This window comes from Oncorhynchus tshawytscha, linkage group LG09, assembly GCF_018296145.1.
Source record: "Oncorhynchus tshawytscha isolate Ot180627B linkage group LG09, Otsh_v2.0, whole genome shotgun sequence".
Taxonomy (NCBI): Eukaryota; Metazoa; Chordata; class Actinopteri; order Salmoniformes; family Salmonidae; genus Oncorhynchus; species Oncorhynchus tshawytscha.
The window spans coordinates 78,432,822-78,445,807 of NC_056437.1; the positions used below are offsets into that span (position 1 = coordinate 78,432,822).

The window sequence follows — 12,986 nt, forward strand, 5'->3', positions numbered from 1 at the left end:
TCTCTGTCTCTCTTTCTCTCTCGAAGCACATGTCAATCTCATCCTTATTGTCCTTTATAGGTAGAATTAGTTGGCTATTTTCCACTGAAAGTGCAGCCTCGAATCTCTCCAACTACTTTGTGTGACCTGACAAATCAAAAGCTGGCAAATACACCATAAAATCCAAGACACCTGTGGGTCAGGCCAACATGAGTAAAAATCCCTATCAGAATATACCCATTTCCTCTATTTTCAACTTTCTTCTCTCCTCCACTCCCTTCGCTCTCTTTTGCTGTCAGACCAGTGGAACAAACAGGGTTGCTTTTGTTCGCTTTTAGCCTATTTTGCAGCACTGCCTGTGTTATTTTTAGCTGCTATCTTGTCTTTCAACGTGAATCCATCGATCCCACCTCACCATGTTCACACAAATGGCCTTTTCTGACGTAAGAGAGGCAGCAATTGCTGGCTCCCTGGGAGGCATGACGTCCTTTCCCACCTCTGCAGGAGGGTTCACAGTACTGTCAATATTGGTTTGTGACAGACAGACTGACGAGACCCCTCTTAAAATGAAAGATGCAAGGGAGAGAGCAAGATGAGAAGGATGAGGGAAAGAGACAGGGTGTCTGGTAAACCGGTGGGGTAAGGTGTGGAGCCATGCAGTCAGGTGCATCCATGGCAACTAACTACACATGAGCACACAGGAAACCAAACAGTAAAAGTGAGTGTAGGGCAATCTCACTCCTTGTGCAGTAAGACAGTGCACTATGTGGCCAGAATAGAGAGTGTGAGAACAAGAGTTTGCATGTATAAGGGGACATCACTGTGCAAATGCAAGGTCTACCACACTTGTGCAAGTGAGATTAAGTCTGTGCGAGAGAGAGAGACAGACAGAGCTGGTAGTCCACCAAACTACCAGGTGTGAAACAGGGAAGAGACTCATTTGGTATAGAGCAGACCTAACCCACTCCATCAATAAATTAATCAAAACATAATTTTACATCTGGTTAGCAACAATAATTAAGTAAATGATGTCTAAAGAGAAAAACATCCTCACCTGTGCTACCAACATTTCCAAATAGAATCCACATGCTATTTATTTTCCCTTTCTTACTTCTATTTGCACATTGCTACAACACTGTACGTAGCCAGTAATAGAAATTGAAATGGCTCTATTCTTTTAAAGCTTTTACTGTTAATTTCTGTTTATTTCACTTTTGTTTATGATCTATTCCACATGCTTTGGCAATGTAAACATGTTTCCCATGCTCTAGTCTAGCATACTCTGTAACTTGCCGTTCTGAGTTACCGTATATCTAATAGTCGCGCCCAAGATTCACATTGATATTCTTCCGAAAAGATGCGCTACACATTCTGCGCAACCAAGATTTTGGTAGGAAACTTGCAGTCCTTTCCTACTCGGGCCGTGGTAGTAGTGTCTACCATTGCGACTGTGTTGGGTATCTGTCCTTCTGTACTGAGTTACTCATTGGGTGTATAATCTATTTTTAGCGCCAACAGATGGGGTCACGTGACAGGGGACAAACGTCATTAATGTTGTTGGTGGAGGAGCTGAAAATATGGAGGAAAGAGAGTTGTGACAGTGAACATTAGACATTTCACCCCCCCAAAATATTATTTAACAGATCAAGAAGTGTAACGGTCGAAGAGACAATCCCCGAGCAGCGAAAAGGATAACGACAATCAGGTACGTTATGTTTGCTGGGAGATAATGTATATTTCGTCTACTGCTGGTAAGAAATGTTTTTATACAGCGATGTTTTCATCTGATGCGTTTGGTTACTCCTGGCTAGCTCACAAGCTGAGCGAACGCTATGAAGTTTTGATAGTTAGGTAACGTTAGCTAGCAAGCGAAGTTGCTTTAGCTAATGTAAATGTGCACGAATGGATTGTTCTGATTTGGAAAATTTTAAGTTAACAAACTGACACACAGTATTGGCATCTGATTTAAAGCGTCAGTTAGCCAGGTTGTAATGATCCCACACGTCTAGTTAGCTTGTTAGCTTATCAGCAGCCTACTTAGCTAATTTAGCTATCACAATTTTAAAACGTTTTTATTTAGGGTGGTTGCTAAAAGCAGTACCGCAGCCGTCGGTACCCTCTCCATGGCAATTTGTGTCCTCCATGTTTAGCAAATTGTGTTTTTGTTCGAGTTGAAATGACTAGTTTGCCACTTCTGCAATCTCTACTTCTGGTTACCCCCATTGCAGTTGTCTGCAAGTTTGCGACGCCTCATTTTTTAAAAAGGTAATGGTGCCACTTGACTTGGGGTCCCACTCCCTGATAGTTGTTTCTATAGGTGTATACAGTTCCTATGCCGTGTGTGTGAGAGGATCCCACACAGTCAGTAGCCTGTGTTTTTGCATATTCAATATAACGTTATGCTAATTAACATGAGCTGCAACAAACACACAAACTGAGAACTGTCCAATCTCTTCATTCAAAAACTCAATCATGGACACTCTTACTGACAGTTGTGGCTGCTTTGCGTGATGTATTGTCGTCTCTACCTTCTTGCCCTTTGTGCTGTTGTCTGTGCCCAATAATGTTTGTACCCTGTTTTGTGCTGCTACCATGCTGTGTAGTCATGTGATGCTGCCCTGCTATGTTGTCTTGGGTCTGTCGTGATGTGTATTTGTCCTATATTATATTTTTATCCCAGCCCCTGTCCCTGCAGGGGGCCTTTTGGTAGGCTGTCATTGTAAATACGAATTTGTTCTTCACTGTCTTGCCTAGTTAAATGTCATTTAACGCCACTAGTTTCACTGCGTAAAATAAAATGTGGATGAAAGTGAAAAGTATAATAGCTTAGGCCAATTAACTCTATCAGTGCCTTCCATGCCCCCCAAAATACTAATTTGCATTTACTGGAAGCACTTTTTTTGTGCCTAGATAGTGAAGTACAGATGGGTAGGTTTGCTCCTTATGAGATGTCTGAATAGTTTCTTCATTTATGGTCCGTATCAGTTATCACAATGGATTGTCTGCTGACAAAGTTTTTTTTTTTTTTTTGCTGTGACTTTCATGATAGGCATGACTGTTAGGAAAGGAACACGGCATTTATTAAAGGTAGGCCTAGATACTGTGTACAAAACATTATAACCCCTTCCTAAGATTGTGTTGCACTCCCCTTTTGCCCTCAGTTTGTTGGGGACTGGCCTACAAGGTGTCAAGCATTCCACAGGGATGCTGGCCCATGTTGACTCCAAAGCTTCCCACAGTTGTCAAGTTGGCTGCATGTCCCTTGGGTGGTGGACCATACTCGATACAAACAAACTGTTGAGTGTGAAAAGCACAGCAGTTGACACCATCAAACCAGTCCCCCTCGCACCTACTACAATACCCTGTTCAAAGGCACTTAAATATTTTCTCTTGCCCATTTACCCTCTGAATGGCACATTTCATGTCTCAAGGCTTAAATTCGTCTTGAACCTGTCTCCTCCCCTTCATCTACACTGATTGAAGTGGATTTAACAGGTGACCTCAATAATGGATCATAACTTTCACCTGGTCAGTTTGTCATGGAAAGAGCAGGTTTTCCTAATGTGTTGTACACTCGGTGTATAATCTAGTGGATTCCAAAGTAAAGTTTTGATTTGTGACTTGTTCTGTGTTTTTATACACGTTAACATTGTACCTGCAGGCCACCCTAAACCCTATGAAAAGATATGGTTTGGCTCGCAAGTTGGATGGAGCCAGAGAGGTCATGGAGAAGGATTTCCTCCTAAAATGAAATGAATGACAAATGCCTGTCTTTGATTAAGTGTCAAAGATTTGCTAGAGATCAGTTGATTGACAGATGCTGCTTCTCACGTGTGTGGATGCCTCTCACAGTCCTCGAGTGGCCTTGCAAGTGTTTTTTTTCATTGAAAATGGTTAAGTCCTTGTGCATGGAGGACTTTAATCATTGGATTTTGTTTAAAATGTATGCCAATGTGAAAAATATCAGCGTTGCTGTGGAATTGCCCTCATTTAACAGTCACTCCAAGTAAATGGTTTAGCTAGCGTTTCTTCATACTAGCATCAGCTTTTTTGCTCAAGCGTTGGTTGTCACACATTCCTGATTTCTGCCCTCTTGGCTATCAGATAAGATCAGGTTATCTGCAAACATCTGGATGTGCCCAGTTGAATTACATGGTGACAGATGTCAAGACCTTAAAAAGGGTCACACATTGAGACCCCATGTTCCATAGGGGACCTCTTCCTTATGAGGGAGGATATAATTAACATTTGCTTCAGACCATGGCCACTGAACAGTATACATTTAAATGTGCTTTCTCTATGCGGGTCACTGTCTATTTTTAAAAAAAATGTGTATCTTTTATATTGATTGCCTGAATTAAACTTGATGGGTCAACTTTGCTTCTCTGATCTCGGACACCCAGAATTAAAATCTTGCGTAAATGTACTAACGAGACTAGCAAAGTCTTCATCCCTCTAAACGGAAACTCTCAGCCAGTTTCGGGCTAGTCTATTTGCCATCCCACAGGCTGTCGACAGATGCTACTACCATTTTTATGTTACGTGCATCTGTCCACGAGAGATTGGGCCTACTCCTTCATGAAATAGGTTCAGTATGTAAAATGGCAACTCCTTTTTATTTTAAGACAGTTCATCAATGACGTGATGCAGAGTCACTTGTCCTGATGAATCACACAAGGTGTTGAAAAGGCTATTGAACAGCCCTGCCCATGTGCTGCCCTGAAGATACAGGGCCTTGATGTTTGCCTATTCTGTTTGCAATGCAAAAATGCATGGAAACTTGGATTCATACACTGTAGAAAAGTGTTTAGGCTACAGTGTGAAGCAAAAATAACCTCAGCTGTACAGTGGGGCAAAAAAGTATTTAGTCAGCCACCAATTGTGCAAGTTCTCGCACTTAAAAAGATGAGAGGCCTGTAATTTTCATCATAGGTACACTTCAACTATGACAGACAAAATGAGAAATCCAGAAAATCACATTGTAGGATTTTAAATTAAATTTATTTGCAAATTATGGTGGAAAATAAGTATTTGGTCAATAATAATAATAAAAAGTTTCTCTCAATACTTTGTCATTGCCAACAAAGGGTATATAACAGAGGTCAAACATTTTCTGTAAGTCTTCACAAGGTTTTCACACACTGTTGCTGGTATTTTGGCCCATTCCTCCATGCAGATCTCCTCTAGAGCAGTGATGTTTTAGGGCTGTTGCTGGGCATCACGGACTTTCAACTCCCTCCAAAGATTTTCTATGGGGTTGAGATCTGGAGACTGGCTAGGCCACTCCAGGACCTTGAAATGCTTCTTACGAAGCCACTCCTTCGTTGCCCGGGCGGTGTGTTTGGGATCATTGTCATGCTGAAAGACCCAGCCACGTTTCATCTTCAATGCCCTTGCTGATGGTAGGCTTTTACTTTGGTCCCAGCTCTCTGCAGGTCATTCACTAGGTCCCCCCGTGTGGTTGTGGGATTTTTGCTCACCGTTCTTGTGATCATTTTGACCCCACGGGGTGAGATCTTGCGTGGAGCCCCAGATCGAGGGAGATTATCAGTGGTCTTGTATGTCTTCCATTTCCTAATAATTGCTTCCGCAGTTGATTTCTTCAAACCAAGCTGCTTATTGCAGATTCAGTCTTCCCAGCCTGGTGCAGCTCTACAATTTTGTTTCTGGTGTCCTTTGACAGCTCTTTGGGCTTGGCCATAGTGGAGTTTGGAGTGTGACTGTTTGAGGTTGTGGACAATATACTGATATACTTTTATACTGAAGTTCAAACAGGTGCCATTAATACAGGTAACGAGTGGAGGACAGAGAAGGACAAAGAAGAATTTACAGGTCTGTGAGAGCCAGAAATCTTGCTTATTTGTAGGTGACCAAATACTTATTTTCCACCATAATTTGCAAAGAAATTAATAAAAAATCCTACAATGTGATTTTCTGGATTTTTTTTTTTTCTCCCCCCCCTCATTTTGTCTGTCATAGTTGAAGTGTACCTATGACGATACATTACAGGCCTCATCTTTTTAACTGGGAGAACTTGCACAATTGGTGGCTGACTAAATATATTTTTGCCCCACTATGTTAATGATTGAAACATGCTTTCTCTGCTGAAATATTTTTAAATGTTTTTAAATCCTGGAAACCTCTTTACCAGTGTTGATCGGATAAAACCCACAGTTGACAGCCTCCACCCCAATATTCCATGCACGTTTACAATCCTAGCCCCCAGAAAAGCCTATTCTTGGAGAAATGGGCATGTGACTGGTTCAAATTCCAGAAGGAATAGGTGCCAGCCTCCTACCCTTGAGCAATGTGCTGACCCAAAATTGTTTTGATTGTATCATTTCTGTGAGGCACTTCAGTGTTGGGTAAAAATCATTTGACTGAAGTTAGTAATTTGGTGTCTTAGTTGATTCAAAATGTAGTCAAATTAACTAGGCATATCTCTCTCTGCTATTTAAGTAAACAATTTAGCTTCAAGGTAAATTAAAGGTGCTGCACTGCCATTGAGAGCCTGCATGTTCTCTGTATTTTATGTAAGGTGTGGCCTTACATAAAAACAAGGGGAGATGGGGCCATTTTGTCACTGCTGGTGGGAAAGGCTCTGCTGAGTGCAGTGTCCCTCCTTTCTCCTTGAATCTGCTGGTCGCTCTCTCGCCTTGACTTTGAGGGCTGGCCGAGGGGGATGTGCAAAAGCAGCACACATTTTTACTGGGTTAGTGAGTGTCAGACGCCATCTTTTGGTTCTGTTTATAAGAGCACAAAGTATCCTCCTTATGTGGTTCTGATTTTGGACCAGACCTGACTCATAAATGCTGTGCAATAAAGTTTGACAGCAGCCAATTTCAACATGAAGCACATTTTGATTGTTGCACAATGATTTGCTCCTGCTTAAAGCTCTCCCTGCAATTCTAAGAATTTCTTAGTGTACAATTTCTGTGCTTCATATGTTCAACCATTTTAAGTCATGGGTTCAAGCAAAGGCTGATGCCAAGGTCTGAGGACAGAGCATGTCACTTAGCAGCACTTCCTGGCTGCTGGAGGGACAGGTGTTTTCAGTGATAATGTGAGGAGGCGGAGACCCCCACTTATGCTATTCGCTGGATGAGTCTCCTTGCACCATCACGCAGTGGTACGGCAAAGAGTAAAAAAAATAAAAAAATAAAAAAAAGATGAGCTGATATTTTTATCCCCATTCGTACGTCATTAGGCTAATGCAGCTGGTGAAAGTGGCTAGGTCGGCAGTCAGAAGTGGTTAAAGGTTCTAAATACCCTGCGACAAGGCATCCCATTATCTCTGTGACACGGTTTCTATAACCAAGCTTCCGGTGAATGCCGTGATTAAGCCAGGTCCTTGCCGGAGCATGTCATCCTGACCGAGTGCCTTGGGATCCTGCAGTGGGAGAGTTGCTTACCAACTTCTGGAATATCACACAGAGAGCCATTTGCTTAGCCCCATACCACACCCTAGACACGTTTTCAGATTTAGCTGACATATTGTATGCAATTACAGGAAATGTCATCCTCTGTGGGTGTACAGGAGAAAGGCATAGGTTTAATGGGACTTAGTCCCAGATGTTAGAAAGGCTGCATAAAATTAACAATTTCAAAAGTATAAATTCAATTCGAGCTGTTTCTTGCAATTGGTGCAACAATACCTTCCTGTCACAAATTGGTGATTTTGGTATCTAAATGTGTTAGTGAGTGACTGACTAAATTACATGTTCCTGTCGTTAGTCTAATCCTCATGACTGTTCCCAGATAACCTTGCAAAACCAAACAAAACCCTAGAGAAAGATGAATATATTTAGTCGATGTGCTGACAAGAGGCCAGTGTTAAACCGGAGGGGACATCTGAGGAGAGTAGTTTTAAAGAGCATTAAACGATCAGCGACGTGTTTGGGCATGACGCCTGAGAGCCTTGCTTCAGTGCGGAAGGCACAGGGACGGCGGTACTGCATGGGCTTTCAGCGCTAACTCCGCTCCATTAAATCATATGGCTTAGAGGCGAGACTTCCGCGACTGAGTGGAACTTAGATCCGCTTTCCAGGAATTACACTGCAGTGGTAATTAGGGCTGGGCGATATGGCCTAAAAATCATCTAGATTTGTTCACTTTTATGGCCAATTCACGTTGTATGTACCAGTCAAGTTTGGACACTTACTCATTCAATGGCTTTTCTTAATTTTTTTCAATTTTCTACATTGTAGAGTAATAGTGAAAACTATGAAATAACACATGGAATCATGTAGAAACCAAAAAAGTGTTAAACAAGTCAAAATGTATTTGAGATTCTTCAAAGTAGCCACCCTTTCCCTCGATGACAGCTTTGCACACTCTTGGCATTCTCTCAACCAGCTTCACCTGGAATGCTTTTCCAACAGTCTTGAAGGAGTTCCCACATGCTGAGCACTTGTTGGCTGCTTTTCCTTCACTCTGCGGTCCGACTCATCCCAAACCATCTCAATCTGGTTGAGGTCAGGGGATTGTGGAGGCCAGGTCAACGGATGCAGCACTCCATCACTCACCTTCTTGGTAAAATAGCCCTTACACAGCCTGGAGGTGTGTTGGGTCATTGTCCTGTTGGAAAAACAAATTATAAGCCCAAACCAGACGGGATGGCGTATTGCTGCAGAATGCTGTGGTAGCCATGCTGGTTAAGTGTGCCTTGAATTCTAAATGAATCAGTGTCACCAGCAAAGCACCATTCCCACCTCCCTGCTTCACGGTGGGTACTACACATGTGGAGCTCATCCGTTCACCTACCCTGCGTCTCACAAAGACACGGCGGTTAGAACCAACAATCTCAAATTTGGACTCATTAGACCAAAGAATAGATTAGCACCAATGTCCTTCTGTTTGTGTTTCTTGGCCCAAGCAAGTCTTCTTATTGCTGTCCTTTTAGTAGTCTTTGCAGCAATTTGACCATGAAGGCCTGATTTCACGCAGTCTCCTCTGAACAGTTGATGTCTGTTACTTGAACTCTGCAGCCAAAATAAATGCTACAGTCTGAGGTGCAGTTAACCATAATGTACTTATCCTCTGCAGCAGACGTAAAACAAAGGAGATGGTCGTACACTACAGCTCCACTACGGGGCAATAGTGGAGCAGGTTGAGAGCTTCAACTTCCTTGGTGTCCATCACCAACAAACTATCATGGTCCAAACACACCAAGACAGTTGTGAAGAGGGCACGACAACGCCTATTTCCCCCTCAGCCGACTGAAAAGATTTGGCATGGGTCCCCAGATCCTCAACGTTCTACAGCTGCACCATCGAGAGCCTCCTGACTGGTTGCATCACCGCCTGGTATGGCAACTGCTCGACCTCCGACTGCAAGGCACTACAGAGGGTAGTGCGTATGGCCCAGTACATCACTGGGGCCAAGCTTCCTGTCATCCGGGACCTCTATACCAGGCGGTGTCAGAGGAAAGCCCAAAAAATTGCAAAAGAATCCAGCCACCCAAGTCATAGATTGTTCCTTACCTCGACTAACCTGGTGCCCAGCACATTGACTTTGTACCGGTACCCCCTGTATATAGCCTCGCTACTGTTATTTTATTGTTGCCCTTTAATTATGTTTCTTTTTATACATTTGATTTAACTTCAGTTTATTTTAGTAAATCATTTCTTAACACTTTAGTGTTTAAGGGCTTGTAAGTTAGCATTTCACTGAGGTCTACACCTGTTGTATTTGGCGCATGTGACAAATAGTTTGCTTTGAACTCTGGGTCTTCCTTTCCTGTGACTGTCCTCATGAGAGCCAGTTTCATCATAGCGCTTGATGGTTTTTGCACCTGCACTTGAAGAAACGTTCAAAGTTCTTGAAATTTTCCGCTTTGACTGACTGACCTTAATGTATTGATGAACTATCGTTTCTCTTTGCCTATTTGAGCTGTTCTTGCCATAATCTGGACTTGATCTTATAGCAAATAGGGTTTATCTTCTGTATACCAACCCTTACCTTGTCACAACACAACTGATTGGCTCACACGCATTAATAAGGAAAGAAATTCCACAAATGAGCTTTTAACAAGGCACACCTGTTAATTGAAATGCATTCCAGATGATTACCTCATCTGGAATGAGAGAATGCCAAGAGTGTGCAAAGCTGTCATCAAGGCAAAGGGTGGCTGCTTTGAAGAATCTCAAAAATATATATATATAAAAACTATATTTAGATTTGTTTAACACATGATTCCATATGTGTTATTTCATAGTTTGATGTCGTCACTATTCTACATTGTAGAAAATGGTAAAAATAAAGGAACCCTTTAATGAGTAGGTGTGTCAACTTTTGACTGGTACTGTAAGTGCTGAAAACAATGTCTCCTGTCTGGCCACGTCTGCCCCTGCAGTTGCTCCCTCTGCCCAGTAGGTGAGGCCGCAGGTCCAGGGAGGGACATTGTCCAAAACGCAGGGTGCCCCAGTGGGCTGTGGAACTGCCAGGACTCCTGTAGGATGCAGACCCAACAGCAGCTGCAGAGCAAACTGAGATGAATGGGGATTAAGCATAAAGCAGGCACTTTGTTAGATCTTTTACTATGTGATGTAATGGGGCCAACATCGCACGTTAAGGATTTAACCACGAGGTTATGTTCAAATCATCAAAGGTCATTGCTGTATCTTAATGAGAGAGACAATTGGCACTGCGCCAGCGTTCATCCAGCTGTGTGAATACAACATTTGTATGATGTAATTTGCTCTGGGTAAGGTCTGCAAAGTGCGTGAATAACCTCTTTGTAAAAACAATTTTAACATAATGCATATAGCAATTTGTATCCATTTTATTGCATGTAATTAGGCTACCTTGACAGGAGTTCCATGAATATTTGCTGCATTTTGTTAAGTTCATCCGCTTAAGGTGAAATGGCGCCACTGCTCGCCCCAGCGCATTAATTATTTTTGATTTGTTGATGAAACTGAGGAGCGGAGCATCTAGCATGGCAACAAAAGAAATGTGCAGTACCTCTGCTCTTGTATCGTGCATGCAATGATGTCTGAGGGAAATGAACTGTCAGTTGTTTGAAGTAACTTCTGTTGTAACATCGCAAACGGACGTGGCATATTCACTAAGTACGGATTCCAGATTTGAAAGGCTAATTGGAATAAAGAGAATATAGCTTTTCATTTATGTTGGGCAGAACCCTTGGATGGAATCAGACCTCCCATGGTGAAATCCCCCTGTAAAATGTGTGACATGGCTTTAATAGCTATATGAGCGATCTAGGAAGCAACAACTAAGGTTTTATTTATTTTTCAACCTATGAAATAGACCATCATACGTAAGTGAGACGTTATAGAGCAGGGAGATATTTACACAATTTAAGTCATTTAGAATGTGTGTTTACACATTCACACTGATGAAATGACTAAGTAGCCTATTGATTTAGAACAGAGGCCCAGCTTGGAAAGACTGCACATATTGACACTGTCCATTTGTCCACTCACCTGGGGTCATTGAGAAGCATGGTGTGACTGAGGGCCAGTATGGGCATTGCAGCACTATGCCTCTCCTCCTCCATCCCCAGGGGGAGTGTGGGTATCGTAGTGTTGCTGTCTTTCTCGTCTCTACAGACCCCAGGCTGCATGACTCATCCCATTAACAGCTCTGCGAGTGCTTTTCGGGGGAGGCAAACTAACACCCCCTCCCTCACCTTCCCTCAAAGCAAAACAATTGTCCACATTTCAGACACTGTCTTTAGCAACTAGATTTTTTTTACGAGTTAAAAAAAGTGTTTTAATGGTAGTCTGGAGTGGAATAATGTAAAATCATTGGTCATCTGTTTTATCATGGTGGAAGTCTGGGAGGGAGAGTTGCAAATGGAGGTAGCCCAACTGCTTACTTGGCCTGTGTGTAACAACTAATCTTGACTAGCAGGTCACCTACTCTGTCATTGCCTGACTAAGCAAAATGGGAGTCAAAAACTAACATTACTGAATTACTTATGACTGAATGAATGCTGGCCATGCGATCTGCAGAGTCCAGGCGTGTGAGGAGTTACGGATACCAGGATCCTTGAACTGCAGCTGGCTAACTCTTGTTCATTTGTGACTATTGCAGTGGGATTGACTCGAAGAAGGGGAGGAGCCTACTGATCCACCATACCTCTGTGGACCAAAGTCATGGCCGACGCCGAAGACCCACTTTAGAACCTTCAGTCCATTTCCAAACACAAGCAAATACACACTCCTAAAGCTTTATCATCCTAATTCTTATTACCTTCAACTTGACTGGGTTTTGGAACAACAAAGACCACTAACACAATCATCTCTGGCTTCTCCGTTCATAATTTCTGCCAACACCACAGGTAAGTCTGGTTTTCTTTCCTCCAGCTTTTTTTTTTTTTCATGAAATGAAGAAACCCTCTGATCCTCTCCATCAACTCTCCTCAGGGCATTACTCATGTGTTGTGATTTCCTTGAGTAATTTACAAGTTTGTTTGACAGGAAACCAGCATCTCGAAGTCCGGTGCTTTATGGTGGCTGTATGGTTCACCATTGAACACTACTTTTATCTGAAGTGATTATTCAGAATTATATCCAGTAGCAGGATGTGTTCATGGGTCTCTTAAACAAAATACATTTAAAAAAAAATTTTTTTTAGACTTGCTCTCATGATTCCAGTTGGTTTAAGTTCCTCTACACATGGGCTATCCTATATCAGAACAAATCCTAACAACAACAACCTGTGGATTCTCTTACTGGCTGCTCTCTTCTCCAATCTCTTTCTGTCTATATTTAGAACCGCTGACGACTGACCAGACCTTTTATTAACCTCCCATCCCCCTAATGACGTCTTTGAATGTCACTGGGTGCCGTGGCAACCCTGACTGCTCTGTGAAAGGCTTGGAGGGTTGTCTGCTCATTGGACAGTACACTAGAGCAAACATGACTGCTGTTTTTTTGTGCAATGAGTATGAGTTGTGTAAGTAGCTAGGATCTTTGGCGATATATAGTGTTCGTGTTCATGTTAATAGCATTTGAGGAATTAAGGCCTTCCGATCGGTA

At 42.4% G+C, this 12,986-nt stretch overlaps 1 protein-coding gene across 1 annotated transcript in view; it reads left to right on the forward strand.

Moving 5' to 3' along the window:
• Positions 1-1,528: 1,528 nt before the first annotated feature.
• Positions 1,529-12,986, forward strand: part of LOC112226121 (histone deacetylase 5) — an 86,477-nt gene continuing 75,019 nt past the window's right edge. Inside the window, exons 1-2 of the mRNA XM_042327512.1 lie at positions 1,529-1,684; positions 12,040-12,286. The gene's annotated coding sequence lies outside the window, so the exon portion shown is untranslated. The remainder of the gene's footprint in view (positions 1,685-12,039; positions 12,287-12,986) is intronic.